Source organism: Ictidomys tridecemlineatus, chromosome Y (assembly GCF_052094955.1).
Source record: "Ictidomys tridecemlineatus isolate mIctTri1 chromosome Y, mIctTri1.hap1, whole genome shotgun sequence".
Classification (NCBI taxonomy): domain Eukaryota; kingdom Metazoa; phylum Chordata; class Mammalia; order Rodentia; family Sciuridae; genus Ictidomys; species Ictidomys tridecemlineatus.
In genome coordinates, this window is record NC_135494.1 from 15,129,613 (window position 1) to 15,145,778 (window position 16,166).

The window sequence follows — 16,166 nt, forward strand, 5'->3', positions numbered from 1 at the left end:
GGCTGCTCAGCTCCAAGTCATTTTTACGCCAATGCTTGATCTGTACCAAATACCTCTTAGCGAGGAGGGGACTGCTTAGCCATGTCTGGTAAATGATACACATTTAAGTCCTCAGTGAACAATCGTTTTGCCATTTGGGAAACAAAAATCCATCAGAAGTTCTCCAGTGGGTGTAAGTGAGTAAAGAAGCTCACACTGACATCAGGATGGAGAGACCTAGTGTTGAGAGCAGCCTTGTGCCTGTGAGCTTGCTGGGGACAGTCCAGGAAGGAGCCAATTGTTCTTGTTCTCTTTGGAGCACCTGAGCAACAGCATGTATGACCCATAGGATTCAGGAAAAATATAACAGAGATGTGAGAGAAAAGAACAAAAGGCTATTCCTTTCCTGAGTAGCTGGGCACTGAATATTGTTTAAGTGTTCAGAAGCAAGACACTGAATTCCAGTTACTGGCTTGTTATTGTTATTCTCTAAAATTACAAGTTCTGAAATAAAATTTTTTGCTGTTTGTCCTTAAGACCTGGTGTTTGTCAACTGTGGCTCTTGCTTTAGGGAACTTTGGCTTGTTTACTTATTTTTTTCATCAAGAGAACCTCTGCCAGTCCTCCTTCAATAAAGACTGGCCTGTGATGGAAAACTCTCTCCTCTAGCATTTCTCCTACATTGGCAGAGAATGAACTCAGAGTGGAGTCCATTCGTCAGGGAGTTTGGAGACTGAAGAAGGGGAGCCCTGTGCTCTGGGGTGCCCCCCAAATCCCTGAATTCTGTGGTGGTGCCTGGTGTATGATATGGTGCTTCCTGAATCTCAGTCCAGTAAGAACTACACAGATGTATTTCGTCTGTGTTATTAATAATGTTTTTCATTAAATAAATTTAAAATTTACTTTAGAAAATTATGCTCATTCTAAGTAATTCAGATAATCTCAGATTTTGAGTGCCAGATTTTGAATTTTGCCCCCTGCCTCCATAAAGCACATACAATAAATTGGTAACTCATAAAACGCTTATTCTTGTACCAAATTAAATGATCACGTGTCTGTCAAACAATATGGGCTCCAGCATAGTGTCTTTACACAGTCCTGCAACATAAACCTCAATGCTCAGTAGCCCTGGCTGAAATCCTGAGGTAGATAAAGGATCATGGAGGGACCCCTATGTTCTTCCTGTGGCTGCTGGGTCAATATGCAGAAGTAAGAGGGTCTCAGTGAACGAAGGGCCAAGAACACATACTTTTTTTTTTCCCCAGAAAGAGGATGATAAGTCCAGAAAGTTAAAGTAAAGGCCAGCTTCGGTGTGGCCATGGAGAAATGACTCCAGAGGCTGAGAGAGCATTTGTGTATCTTTTGCCCAATGAATGGCTCAGGAGATTAAGCCTCAGCATAGCATGAGGTCAGGATCAAAGGGGCCAAGCAAGAACTTGCATCCTCTCAGGAAGCCCAGCCCCCAGGCTTATCTTGGCTGCTGGAGGGTAAGGGTTGGAGCAACCAGATTTCCAAATAACTGAGTCTAATTAGTACACATTGTCCGAAAGGCAGAGATGCTCAAAAGTCATCTATAGGTTCATAGCTCATGAAGATTTAGGAGTCTCATTGATGAGGACATGGCTCTGTTATCTTTATTGGGTAATACAGAAAATAAGTGAAGAAAGTCTGTGAATATTCCGTAGTTGCTTTTAGCAGCAACTACAGGGAGAAATCAGAATGACAGAAATGCAGTTATAGTGGCACTTCGATTAATAAAGCCCATGGGAAACATGTCCGTTTACAAGGAAATCACCATGTTTGAGAAAATACAAAACTAAACAATTATAAATCACAAAGTTGCTTGTATGCACTTTCACTTGACTGGGGAGAAAAAAAAAAAGCTAACAAATAACAAATCCAAGCAATCAACCCAAAACCTGTTTCACAGCTTGTGTTGTCTCTTCTCAGTTTGAGGTGAATAAAGAATTGTTGGAGTACATTTTTTTTGAGCCACTACTCTAACCTTTCAGCAGCTTTCCTAGTCTTCTGCCTGCAAACCCTAGCATACTCTCCTCTCCTAAACCTAGTGGTCACTCCCTCCTGACCCTCCATGTTGAATACCTTTTTAAATTTCTTCTTCTTCCTCATCAAAGTGTAGAAAAATCCAGTAACCCCAACCATTTATCCTTATTGATTGTTAACTGCTTATATTCTAACTCAAGATATCTGTAGATATTTCCCCAGAACAGATTTTCAGATGTTCGTGGGTACTTAGCAACCACAAGACAAAAGGTTGCATGTCAAATGTGGTTCCCCGAAAGGTACGTTTAAGTTCTAAACCCCTGGTACTTGTGATCATGACCTCATTTAGAAACAGGGTCTTTGCAGGTATAATTAATTTAGGATATTAGGATAGCTTACCAGAAGCCAGGGAATGCCAGATCTACAAGAACCTCAATGAAGCAAAGAGAGGCTCTCCCTTGAGGACTTTGGAGGGACATGGACCTACTGACTCTTTGGTTTGGACTTCTGATCACTAGAATTGGCAGTGAACTTGTTTTAAGCTACCTGGTTTGTGGTAATTTGTTTTGGTATCCCAAGGAAACTAACAAAACCCTTTATTTCTAATTGGAGAGTGATGACTTGGGCTTTGGCCTTTTCTTTTCAAAAAAAGATTAGGCATCTGTAAGCAGTGAACAGATATTTTTGAGATCATAGTCTTAATTCTCTACTTTGATCACTTAAAATCAATTTGATTTTTTGAGGCCATTGAGGGATGAAGAGCATAAGAAATAGCCATGATTTCTATCTGAAACACAGTTCTCTTTATTTTTTGGTCCCTTTCCAATGTTTCTGTCTTCTTCACCTTCCTCACCGGACCAATCACAAACTCTGATCAGTTAACTCCCTATATCAACCCAATCCATCCTTTTATCTGCCAATTTACTGCTGTATCTGAGTCCAGCCTCCATCACTTCTTGCTTGAGCTGCTGGAATCTCTTAAAGGACCTTCCTGCACTAACTCTTGCTCTGCTTAGGAACATTTTGCAGCTGGAACCTGTTATGTATACCCTTCTTCTTGAACCACCACTCAAAACGTTAGATAGGAGAGAGGGCATGGGGAGGCTAGCACCCTTCAAACCCACCTCACACCTTCCTGTGAGGAGAATCTGGGCCATCTTGTTGTTAAAGGGAGAAAGCTAAACTACTACAGGGGAATTCAAGACTCTGAAGGGAATGTCCCCCATCCTGGGCATGAGCAATAACACAAGGAACTTACTTGAAGTTAACTCATTGAAAGTTAAAATGTCATTAGCATTGTGGTTTTCTCTCTTTCTATGCTTTTTCTGGTGGAAAAGAAACTTATGTATGGACAGTAGGGAAGAAGTTATGTGAAATTCGTCTCATCTGTCAATCAGTGTGCCAGTCCACCTCAGATCCAGCCACGGGAGAAGGTTACCACTACCACCACATCATGTTTAAAGAGGTAGAGGAAAGAAGAGAAGGTATAGAAGACAAAAATCAGCTAAGAAGCACTGTAGTCTTTGTTTCTATGATTAATCATTTTTTCTCCACTTTCTACTTCATGATTCTTTTGTCTTCAGCCATAGTGACACCCTTTCTCAACAGAAAATCCTAACTAAGCTTCTCTAGAAATCTTCACCATAATTGATTTTAGAACTATCAGCAGAAGAGTCTCTACAAAGGAGTTCAATGAGGTTAAACTTCCTATTTTCTTGTTGCTCTATTTTACTTGGCCACTGGCCACTCCAGGTGCTAAATGCCCCTTTACTAGTTTTTCCACAACATTTGTCCAATATAATAGTTTGTAGAAGTGTGTTTGCAAATGCAAAGTGTGATTAAAAAAAAAGACAGATCCTTTAACAAGGCCTTGAGCTGGGCTTCACAGAGATGTCTACATTTCTAAGATAAGAGAAGCTACCAATTGGGCTCCATGGTAACAGCTGGCGGAGGGAGGAAAGAAAGAGGAGAAGCTCTCCCCTTCTCAGGTGTTGTCCTTGAAGGGTTAACTTGCCCAGAACAGTGAAAGAAAAAGCTGCTTTTGTGTGAACTTCTGCAGACTGTGAACTTCTGAGCCTCTCCTCCTACATGCTGGGTATGAAGTTCTGAAATTGCCTGAATTCGGGATTCAGGGGGATTGATTGATTACAGCAAAAGTTTTGCCCTCTGAATCTGGCTATAGCTAGAAAATCCTGCTTCCTGTTCCTATTTGGTGTCTTACTTCATCTGTCCCCTGCAACATCACCACTTCAGATATTCAGAACTCTTTATCAGTATTCTGTCTCAGTTTATAAGAGATCTAAACCCCATCTGTGCATGGCCGCTGTTGTTTTCCAGTGAATTTTACCACTAGATATGGAAGTATAGTAAGGTCTTTTAGGGATCATTGTGAATGGCACCTCTGCTTTGCTCTTGATGATCAAGGCCACTCCCACTATGCTGCACCCTAACACCTTTTTGGCTTTTTACCTGGGGAACCCAAATGATAAATCTCAGCTTCTAATTTAGTAGTGCCATCAGGTGCCTAGTGAATGCTACTTCTGAAACATAAGGACCCTTGGGGAAATGGGGTGCTAATAATGCTTTAGATGAGTCGTTAGGAATAGTAGTAAGAGATGTTTCTGTCTCCTACTTATTGGTTTAAAGACCTGTATGTTTTTGAATAGGCTAGAAACAGCAACATATGTTGGTTTCTGGTTCAGAGTACTATATTTTATATCTCATTGGAGAATGCTTCAGGGTCACCAGTTGGTGTCTAAGTCAGTGGACTTAGACTGAGTCAGTAGGCCATTCTCTGTGAAGTTAGTTGCTTCCGGGTGATAGCATATGTGGTAAAATGGAATCTCATGGGCATTGACTTACTATCACATTTTTTTCACTGCAAAGTGATTTCCTCAATCAGAAGAAATAGTGTGTGCTTTAACCATGATGGTGATTATAGTGTTTAGTAGGCCGATTGGTGAAGTAGTTACCAGGTATTGTGATCAACGATGAAAGATCTAAATCCAGAATAAGTGAGGGCAAGGAAATCACAAGCATTTTTTCTCTCCATGATAGATGAGATACAATTTTTTTTTCCAGATTCTTGGTTGCAGCCATTTTATTTACTTTTACTTATAAGGTGATGAGAATTCAACTCAGAGCCTTAGCAGGTATTTTAAGGCAGGGTTTATCCTACAATAGTGGGTTTTAGCCCAGTAAGTGGGACATTTACATTTATCTTTGTATACAAGGTCATATCAATTGATGAATCATATGTACATTTTTCCATGAATGTAAACAATATACTGACAAATCTTTTTTTTTTTAACTTTATTTTTCTGGTGCTGTGAGAAGGCAGCTTGAACTTTGAATTGAAATGCAATCCCCTAATGTCCAATACAAATAAAATGTGAGGCACAGGTGTAATATTAAAATTTTCTTGTATTTACATTTAAAATTACAAGAAACAGTTGGATTTGATTATAGTGACAAAACCCAATACATCTACAATATCATTATATGACCAGTATAAAATTACTTGTGTGTGTGTGTGTGTGTGTGTATGTGTACACATGTATATACATATTCTTTTAATTTGTTAGATAATGATACTCAAAAACCTAGGATTTGTGCTCGGTATTGTGGTTTACACCTGTAATCTCAGTGGCTCAAGAGGCTGAGGCAGGAGAATAGCAAGTTCAGACTCAGCCACAGCAACTTAGTGAGGCCCTAAGTAATCTAGTGAGACCCTGTCTCAAAAAAAAAAAAAAAACAAAAAGTAAAAAGGGCTGGGGATACAGGTCAGTTAAGTGCCCTTAGGATCAATCCTTGGTACCAAAAAAAGAAAAAAAAATAGAGTTTGTGTCTATCTAATGCTTTTCTCCAAGAGGAATAATAACCTTAAGAGAACACTTTAGAAACTTAGGAAGGATTTTCAATAAAGTTGGAAAATGAACGAAGGCTTAATTTTGGAAATCAAGAACCAACAATATATTTTTAACTTCTCTGCATTGGAGAAAGGTGAAATCATGAAATACTGCACCCCACAGGAACAGTGATAAAGCACCATGCTATGAAAACAGTGCAAATAAGACTACATCTGTATCATGAGTGATAAAAGTGGAAAAGTTGAAACCCATACAAGAAGGTATAGAACGGAACATGAAAAAAAAAAGAATATGAAGCTCCATGCAAACTTATTCCATGCAGAAGAATCTATAGTAGCCACAAATTAAAAATAGGTTTCATGATTGTGGTATATATGCATTCAGAGAAAACAATTAGACGAGCTACAACTAAAGCCATTGGAGGCTGGCTGGTCTCCTTGGGGTATGGTACCATATAGAGAGCTTTGTGTTGATCTGCAATTGCAAGTAGGACCTATAGATATGCAACAGTGACAGTCTTGGTGAGGAGCAATCTGTATGCTTGCATAATTTCTATTCCTTTTCTGTGGCCTCTTTGTTCCTGAATCCAATGAGGAAGCATGGGTGAAAGGAAAAAGAGACTATCAAGTACCTGTTTATACAAACTCCTTTCCCGTGAGAGCCGTCTGGTTATCATTCATACAGAACAAAAATAACCTTATACTATGAGTCCATTCCGATACATCCATTTACAGAGCTTGTTCCCAAATTTGCTTTTCCTGAATCCTCGAAGGAATTTGACCTTTTCAAGTTTTTGATAATCTGGCTGGCCCATTAACCACTGCCCATGAACTGATAAAAAAATTTTTATTTTAGGTCTGTGTTTCTAAGCAAATAGGCCCACAAGAAGGACTACTCAAATGTTTACCCACTTCAGTAGCCTACTTCTGGGTGCCAGCAGGTTGCATAAAAGTATTTGCAAGTAATGGAGAACTTCTCTCCAACTTCAAGCCTGTTGATGGAGAGGTCATAACTCAGCCCTTAGGACTCAGGTTTCAGGAGTGAACACACCAGGACTTTGATGAGCCACCTTATGGCTTCAGGATGTACCTACACCTGATTTCGTAAGTACCATGCTCGCTTGATGCTAGGGTGCTGCTGGGCGTATCTGTATTTGTGGTTGTTGAAATCTAATAACATTTCTGTGTCTCCTGGTTTCCTCTGATGAGTCATTCATTCTCAACATGGGCTCAACAGCAAGTCAAAAGCTCTTTCTTGAAGTGGAAATGGTTACATAACAAAAAGTGCATGATTTTACTACTTAAATCTCTGATCCCCCTTTCCCTTTGAGGATATCTATAAGATCCTTACACTGTTCTGTTGCTCTGTAGAGAATTCAAGCACCATTGGATTCTCTGGGTTGAGAACTCTCAGCTTTACCCACTGCAGTCTTTGGGAGGTGGTAGTAAATGTCATAGATAGAATCCTAGTGTAGGTCCCTCTTTCTTCCATCCTTCCTCCTTTCACCTTTGCCTTTCTATTTTCCTTCTTCATGTATTTATTGAATTTTCTCTACTTCAATCTGTCCTGCATGGCCATAGAGAGACCCTGTCTCTCACTTCTAAAGCTTAATAGAGTCTTTGCCCTTTCTCCCCCTGTATCCCAAGACTCTCACACATAACTTTTGTAATTCTGGCACCTTTGACATTATGATAGTCAGCACTTAATTCATTTTTCAATACTGTAACTCTTCCTTATTCTAGAGTTCTGGAACACATCACGTGTAACTCTCATATATCCCTTGACCTTTGTCAGGAATAAATCTGTTATGGTCACATGTCCTCTTTGCTGATGGAAGTGTCACATTTAAGTAGAATTTGTTTTGGGATTTGGTCTGGGGGAAAAAAAATTGTAGGAAACTAGGATTCTTGCTCTGTTATTATTTGAGAGATGCTCCCTCTGAGAGCAAGATATTTGTTTCTTCCGACCATAAACCCATCCTCATAAATTGGCCTAAAAGGCCCTACAGCTCATCTGGTTCATCACACCAAGAAAGCTGGACTATCTTTAGCCTTTTGTCTCAGCTGGCACCAAAGGCCTGGAGAGATGGGCCTGCTGTTACTCCTCAGGAAGCTTTAGATTCATGGCTTCCCTCTCCATCGGTTTAACCAGGCATTCTACTTCATTTCTCCATCCTAAGATTCTCCTCTTTCTTAATTTTCATTCAGACAAAATGCCATCCTCTAATATACATCATTCACACATATTTATGAACTAATTTTGTGTGTGTTCCATTGCTTACAAACAACTCAGCTGCCCTCGTTTCTCTCTCTGGGAATTAGTGTCTCTTTTTGTAGCATTTTACTCTTTGTCACACATTCCCTTCACTTTCTGAAGCCCCAAACTTGGAGCATCATCTCAGAGCAATCTCAGTATTTTTTTCATACCATTTCTTTGCTCGGTGGATTAAGATTTTGGACACATACCCAAACAGTGATATTCGTGCTTTTCCCTGGATGAGATTGTAATATAAACTTCTTTCTAATTTGCTATTCTTGTTTGCCCCTTGGTGCTTTTTATCATTATTAGTTCCCTATTTCCTCTTGTCCCTTGGGCATGGTGAGTGTCTCAGTTGAATGAGTTAGCATTTTTCAAACGGAGTTTTGTATAACTTTATCTTGCTTGTGTTTCCAAGATAATCTTATGTATTTTTTTTCGCTATGTGTTTTATTTTTATCTTTGCTTACTGGTATTTGCAGCATTTCTCAGATTAATAGCATTAGAAAAATCTCATTAACTTGCTGATCATTCTTTGTCCCAGATCTTTATTAAGATATAAAAATTTAACACCAATTTCTTTATTACCCCTCTAGTTGTTTGAATTTCACACAAGACTTTGAGGCAAAATAAGAAGGACCCTGTAGGTGTGTCTGTCAGTTCTAGTATTACTTTACCTTGCATGTCATCTAGAATCAATAATTTATACATGCCCTTACATTTTCTTAATCTTCCTTCATTTCTACTTTTCTGTCAGAAATTCTTTTAAAAAGATGATTACTATTTATTATCTATGTAAAAATTCTTTCATTGTTAAAAATGGACCCTTCCCCCCATCTCCATAAATTGTCATAGAGGATGGGGGGATTAATCAACATTTATTATGTTTTAATATGTAACATTATTTCATTCAATAGGCAGTACCCCATATCAAGAGGTTTTATGGCTTCTGTTTTGTAGCTTTTAAGGCTGAAGTGCAGAGAGGTTCAGTAGCCTTATTCTTGGCACTTGGCAAAGCAACCCAGCTGGAATTTGCATGCAGGTCCAGAGAGCATCGACCACACCAACCGACTCTGGAGGGTCGGTCATCCAGCAGTCAGTAAGACTGCTCTGTGGCCTACTGACTGTGAGTCAGTGGCTTTGGTTGACCTGGTGAAAGTTGAGAAAGCATCCTCCAGGGAAGTAGAATACCATGGAGGAATCAAGCAACCACAGTGTACTATCAGAAGGATTTCAAGAATCTCATGGGGAAGGTCTAAAGTTCTGGTTTATAAAACACCTGTATGGCTACCTCTTCCCTTTTCGACCTCCGTTTTCTGACCTTTTACTAGTCCCCTACAAGTTATCACAGATTTTCTGACTGTGCATGTCTGTGTGTGTTTGCTGCAAGGAGTTCTGGTCTGTTTAGAACAGTGCCACCTGGAGACCTGGTATTGTTCCTTTGAAGATCATGGATGTCTTTTGCCACCATGGACTCTGATGGGCATGAATTTCACTTTCTCAGGAGAAAGTGAACAGAACAGGCTAAAGAAAGGCACAGGGAAACATGATGGCAAGTAAGCATGTAAAGGACTGATTTAGTCAACCTGAGAGAGGGATTTTGTCCAAATGGACTCAGTGTCTTGGACAACCCCTCACTGCTGTCAGGTTTGTCATATCTGCTTTATGAGATTCTCTGTCACACACCATTGGAATAAGACTTCTCGTGTGGTATCCCCTGAACTTACTATTCCAGTCATGCCCGCTCTCCATTGTCATCCACACTTTGACCTTAGGTGACACCTTTTCTGGGGCTTAGAACTTGTTCCTCTGGGTTTCAGCATTGGATCAACCCTCCCAAGTTTCAAGCTGTACTCCAGTTGCTTGGAACTAACTCAGCTTAATCAAATTCCCAGTTATTTGTGTGTGTGTGTGTGTTAATTCAGACTAGAATCAGGTAGATTAAAGGTTGGTCTCTTGAAACAAGGAAGAACCAAAGATCAAATGTTGGGCATTGTATTATACATACATATTATACATTCTATTATACATACCCATAAGTTTGTCTAGATTAAATTATGTACCCCAACTAATCAACATGTACTTTCATGTAATATCCACAGCCCAGTTGTGCTAGGGCAGTGGAATAGGTTGCCAAGAGACTAAAGACAACACCCAGAGAAGGTACATGAGATAAAAGGTTTGTTAAGAAATGCTTATGGAGGAGATCCATGGCAATGGGATGGACAGGTACACCTCTATTTCACACAGTGTCATTGTTGCTTTGCAAGAAAATGGTGCTGCCATTCACACATGAAGATTTGCCCTGGGGCGGACACATGAGTGAATACTTCCTTTTCCACAGTGCTCTGATCCACACCTCTTATCGCAGAGATCGAGTTTTTATAGGTTAGATTACAGAACTGGCTTAGGTTGCTTTCTCCCCACTTATGACCAGCAGGCAGGCAAGAAAGCAGCTCTCTACAGAAGACACTAATTTGTCTTGATTTCCAATATGCATGAAAGAAAGCCATGTCCTTCAAGATAATGTGTATATGGACATTCTGACCCAGTTTGCTCTTATTGTTCCCTTTACTTGGCTAGGTTTTTGTGAATAGAAAAGGACATTAAGGGACATATTGTTTTACTGTCCTCTTTTCCTTTAAGGATGACACACTTCAACTCTCAGTATCTTAAAGTATTGTGTTGGGCAATTATAATGATATAGGTAATCTCAGTAGAGTTGTTGGAGTTAGCAAATAAAAATATAGAACATTCAGTTAGTTTGAATTTCAAGTAATACCAGTCTTTGAGTTTATGTTCTAGAGGTTGCACAAAACTTCTTAGATTACATAGAAACTGTGTGGGTGTTAAGTGCATTCACATACTTGTAGCTGACAACCTCTACTCCTAAGTGAACTTGAAATACTTCACGGGATATGCTTGTATGTTGTTTGCCTGAAATTCCAATTTTAGCTAGGCATTCTCTATTTTGTCTGACAATCCTAGACCCAAGGAAGATGCCTTAAGGAGTGGAGTAACAGCATTGTTGGGAAACATATAAACTGCAGCTATACCAGGAAGCTCATAATGAGGGCCAGAAGAATGTCATGAGAAACAGACTCCGCCAATGGAAGAATCCACAGGTCTTCCATAGTCATATGCATAAAATGTGCACAGGGAGGGGAATGGATTTCTGGTGGTGAAGGGCCTTGAGCAAATGTATGGAGGTGCAGAAGCTCAGGATACTCTCTGTTGGAGGATGGTAAGTAGACCTGGTTAGGAGATTAAAGTGGTGATGAATTGAAGAGGACACCAATATTGAACCCTAAATCTGTTGGTAGTGTGCAGCCATTAATTTTTTTATTTAACCAGGGGGCAGAAAAACTGTGAATTATGTTTATGAAAGAACATTGTTTTCCATAAAGGCATCTGAAGGAAGAGAGAAAAAATTATAATTGCCCAACACAATACTTTAAGATACTGAGTGTTGAAGTGTGTCATTCTTAAAGGAAAGAAGGACAGTAAAACAATATGTCCCTAACGCCCCTTTCTATTCACAAAAACCTAGCCAAGTAAAGGGAACAATAAGAGCAAATTCCCAACACCAGAATTTCTTAGTAGAGACAGGAGGAAGGCCATGCAGATACTCTCAATTTTAAGCAACTAAGAATTGCATATGAAGACCTGGATTTAGGGCTCTCTCTTTTTCTTTGAATTTTTTTTCCAGATTGCATAGAAAGTTTGAAAATGGTAAGAGTTGTACAGTTGACAGCCATTGCCTTGAATAAACTGCTCTCTTGGCCTCTTGTAACATTCAGAGCTTAGGACACAGGAAATTCAGTTACTGTTGAGGATATTTCTTCCCATGTGCTGGGGCAGTAGTGAGGGGCCATATGTCCCTCTGTGTCAGGCCTGTTTGAGCCTGTGTGGTTCACATGGAGGGTCATAGGGATTTTACTGCTGCAAGAAAAAGACTTAATCTACTGGACTGTTGTCGTGGCTGGGGCAGCCCCTCTCCTTGCTCATCTGTGTCTCTTTTCCAAGAGACATGCAGTGCAGTAGTGGCTTCTTATCTTGGTGCTTTCAACCTCCAAACTGTTTATTTTATGAATTTTATAATGATTATTCTATTTCTTTCTAAGTACGAGGACAACATTTTCAAGGAAGCCCCATTCTGTGTGGTTAGTCTAGAGCTTTGATGTTGTCCTATGTGTAGGCAAACCCTCAAATTATGTGTCGAATTAACATCAGGCAAACACGAGCAAATCTCCAGCCTTATAATTCTCTGTGTGGATGAAATTGTTTTCATGTGTCCATATTTCTTTTGCTTCTCATCTGCAGGTTTGTATTTTCTTCTCTCTTTGTTAACTAATAAATTCTTGTTTTCTGGATGTGCCATGCTGGAATACCACCTGTCAGTGGTGCTGTGATAGCAATTTAGGTGTTAGAGTGGATGCTGGACTAAATGACTTTAAAAGTTCCTCCCATTTATTAGAATCTGCTATTCTATTTCCTTGGTGGTTCAAAATAAAATGATATACTGATTTTCCCATAGTTTTGCTCAGACATTGCAGCTGACAGAAAATGGGCTTATAAATATTAATTGCTCACATATTCTACTTTTTGTTTAGGCTTAATCAGTAATATATGACTGAAAATTTTCTTTGGATAATGATGATATAATTTTGTTTAGAAACTGTTTACATAATGTTGGTTAATGAAAAATTCAGATGACTTTCCATGCTTTAGGCTACAAGGGCAACGTATTGGTCTGAAACACAAGGCATCAGAATTATGGAAAAATTAGATGTGCATGACAGCCATCATTCAGAGTTAGATTGATGGAGAAGTTTCTCTCCAACAGTGGGTGATGATCATCAGGACTTGGAATCAAATTGTGAATGTATAACCAACGTGATTCTGCAATCTGCATTTGGGGTAAAATTGGGAGTTCATAACCCACTTTAATCTAATGTATGAAATATGATATGTCAAGAGCTCTGTAATGTTGTGAACAACCAATAAAAAAAATAAAAAATTAAAAAAAAATTTAAAAAATAAATAAATAAATAAAAAGCATTGGCTGCTAGTTCCAGCCTTGGGAATTTGGGATGTGACATTGCAATCCTTTCTTACCTCGGGGAAAGTGGGACTCTGCCTTCTACCCGCCTATCAAAATGTGAGCACTCCTCACACCTATCAGCATCGGTGAGCAAGCACGTAGGCTGGGGTTACCCTGGGAAACCACCATTTTGGAGTCCCAAACATAGTTTCAGGAATCCCTTCTCCCCTACTTTCTGTCAAATGCTTTTAATTTAGCTATCATTCCTTCCTCAATGTGCTAAATCAAATACTTATCATACCCTGCTGCTCCTGATGACATCTCTTTTTGTTGTGCATTAGTAAAATCGATCAGTTCAGCCATTACCCAAAATGCAGAACTTCTTCTAAGCCATCTCTCCTTTTCTGAATCCTTATAAGAAAGCCTCAAGATGGTGGATGGGATTCTGAAGATAAAGATCAGCTTACCAAATTGGGAGTGTTTCTGTAATATTATGTATATTTCAATAGCCTTATAAATCTGCAGAATAGTATTCCATCTCATTTTGTAGCTTAGTCAATAGGTTGTTTACATTTGGGGCAGGTTGAAATTAATGAGTAAAGATTTTTTTTCTTTTTGCTTCTGCCCCAGACTTTCCTGAAACCGCTACATACATTGCTCCCGTTCTGCATTCTCTTTCTAAAGGAAGACACCATTTCATGCTCAGCCTGACTTATTTCAACTTACGCAGGCCTAGGAAGACTCCTGTTGACTTGTTTGTTTTTCTTTTGGTGCAGGTTTCACTCCATCTTTAGTAATTGCTTTTGGAAAAGACACTTAACAGAAAAGCAAACTGTTGCACCTGAAGATTGATTATACCTTTTCTTCCATTTCTCTGTCCTTATCAATTTTTTGTGACATTTGTGAAAGTCAATATATTGTTCATTTTTCATGACTTTCATGAAGCAAATACTCAGCTATGAGAACCTTTATAAAAAATCAAGGACTCCCCACCCCCAAATCATTATTGAACATAGTGTTTCCCAGAAATATTACCTGAATATTATAAAAGTGTTTCTTTCTTTTCATTCAGATTTTATGTATGGATATTTCTGAAAGTTTAGAAACTGAAAGAAGGTTTACAGAGAACACAAAAAATCATTTGTAATTTTACTATATAGAGATGAACATTATTCACATACATGCTATAATCACTGTTAAATTATACACTGGTACGTGCATCACACACAACTTTTTTGAACACCAGTGATAGCATGTTCACCCAATTCTGCATTGATTTTACCAGCATATCTTGTAATTACTCCTTATCAGTACATATAGAGCTACTTTATTCTTTTTAGAGGTTATACACTATCTCCTTGTATTAAAGTCCTTTAGTGTATTTAACTAGTTTTTTTATGGACATCTAGTTGTCTATTAAAAACTATGTTACTGAGTATCTCTGAATCTACAATTTTTTATCCAAATGTGAGTGTATCTGTAGGATAATTCTAGAAATAGAATGTAGAGTCAGAGACTATGCATTGTGAGTTCAAGAAATATTGCCAATTATTCTTCAGAGAGTTTGCCTCAATGAATCCTTCCATTGAACTATTTGACAGTGACTGCTCTGCCACACTCAGACTACCAAACACGTTGAATCTTGTCATTTATCATAGATGATACTTGTTTCATCATTTAATTTGCATTTATCATTAGGGAAGAGTTTGCAGATCTTTTGCTATGTAGGAGAATTATTTTAATTTTCTCTATATTCACTCTTTATGCCAGTCAACAATTTTTATATATTTTAATCATCTTTATAAAATTTGTTTTGGGGACCCTTTAAAAAGGGAAGTAAACTAGCTGTTTAATTCCAATGTACTCCCGCCCACCATTTTGTTGTGGGTGTAGTTAATGTATATCTACTAACAACAAACAGTTATTTTAAAACTTTTTATGTTATTAGTATTAGTATTAGCTTGTGTGGACTCTAGGTTTTTTATTTTTTTGAGGAAATATATTCTTTCTTCCAAGATTACATATAAAATCTTTCTCTATGTTTCATATTAACTTTACTTTGTTAAAATTGGATACATTAGTTATTAAAGTGTTGTGTTTTTATTTTTGAGATGGTCATCTATTTGACTATATATTTTAAAAAACCTATCTTCTCTTCTTTGTTTTGAATGTCACATTTATCATCTATGAATTTATATTTGTGTCTGTCTCTGTAGTGTCTATTCAAGTACATTTATTCATCTATTTGTGTGCCAATATCTTGTTGTTATAGCTACTGCAACTTTAAAATGTCTTAATACCTGGTAAAATGCCCTTTATTACTTTTCTTTACCAGAGTTATCTTCTTTTAAAAATAGCCTTTAATTTTTTTTTGTATTTTTATGTCTTTCTATATTTTGGATATTTGGTTTATTTCCAAGTTTTAACCATTATGAGTAATGATTTTGAGATTTACTGTCAAACTCATGTTTGGAATTTCTTGTAAATAATTATTTACAACACGTTCTTTGCAAACGAATCTTAGATGTAGAACTATGGTGTAAAAATAAATAAACTCTTTAAAAGGATCTTGATACATATTGTCACACTCTTTCCAGAACCTAGAAGTATATGAGAATAAGTATTAGTTGTCTATTGCTGTATAAAAAAATTATCCCCAAATTTAGCAACTTAAAATAGCAAGCATTTATCATCTGCCAGTGTCTGTGGGTCAGATACCAATGCGTATTCACCTAGGCAGGGCCTCTCCCAGAGATGCAGGCAAGATGTTGGTCATGGTATGCTACCTCAAGGCTCAGTGAGAGAGGATTTGTTTCCACACTCACCCAGGTAGCTGTTGGCAGACCTCCAGGTCCTTGCTGGCTCATGTCCAGAGATATCCATTCCATGTCTCGTGTGTCTCTCACAACATGGCAAACTCACAATATGGACTTTGGCTTCTCTCGGAGGGAGTTGGGGAGAGTGAGAGAGAACAAGCAATAGGCAAGCTCAATTTGTTTGTAAGTAGTCTTAGA